Consider the following 798-nt stretch of genomic DNA (forward strand, 5'->3'; position numbering starts at 1 on the left):
GAACAAGATCTAAGATATGATTAAAGTGGTGGGTGGACTCATTTACTTTTTGAGCAAAGCCGATAGAGTCTAATAATAGATTAAATGCAGTGTTGAGGCTGTCATTCTCAGCATCTGTCTGGATATTAAAATCGCCCACTATAATTATCTTATCTGAGCTAAGCACTAAGTCAGACAAAAGGTCTGAAAATTCACAGAGAAACTCACAGTAACGACCAGGTGGACGATAGATAATAACAAATAAAACTGGTTTTTGGGACTTCCAATTTGGATGGACAAGACTAAGAGACAAGCTTTCAAATGAATTAAAGCTCTGTCTAGGTTTTTGATTAATTAATAAGCTGGAGTGGAAGACTGCTGCTAATCCTCCGCCCCGGCCCGTGCTACGAGCATTCTGACAGTTAGTGTGACTCGGGGGTGTTGACTCATTTAAACTAACATATTCATCCTGCTGTAACCAGGTTTCTGTTAGGCAGAATATGTTGGGTATTTTCTCCTCCAAACATTCTTAAAACTTTTAACAAGACAAACAGAGTCAAGAAACACCAGTGAGACAGAAAGTCAAATTTATCTCGCGAGGAGTGCAAGTCAGGCTGTACACCAAAGCTACACTAAAGTCTGGCCTGCGCTCCTGCTCTTTTTATTGGAGAAGCCCTAACCACATCATAAAACTTGTCCTAAGGGTGGGGGGAACAACGCAAGACAAGTTTCTTCCCGTAACATAAACACATACGTCAGTAAGTGCAGCTGTAAGGAAAAACAGTTTCTTTCCTTTAATCTTATCGTCGAAGGTCAGCA

This window comes from Thalassophryne amazonica, unplaced genomic scaffold (genome assembly GCF_902500255.1).
Source record: "Thalassophryne amazonica unplaced genomic scaffold, fThaAma1.1, whole genome shotgun sequence".
Lineage (NCBI taxonomy): Eukaryota > Metazoa > Chordata > Actinopteri > Batrachoidiformes > Batrachoididae > Thalassophryne > Thalassophryne amazonica.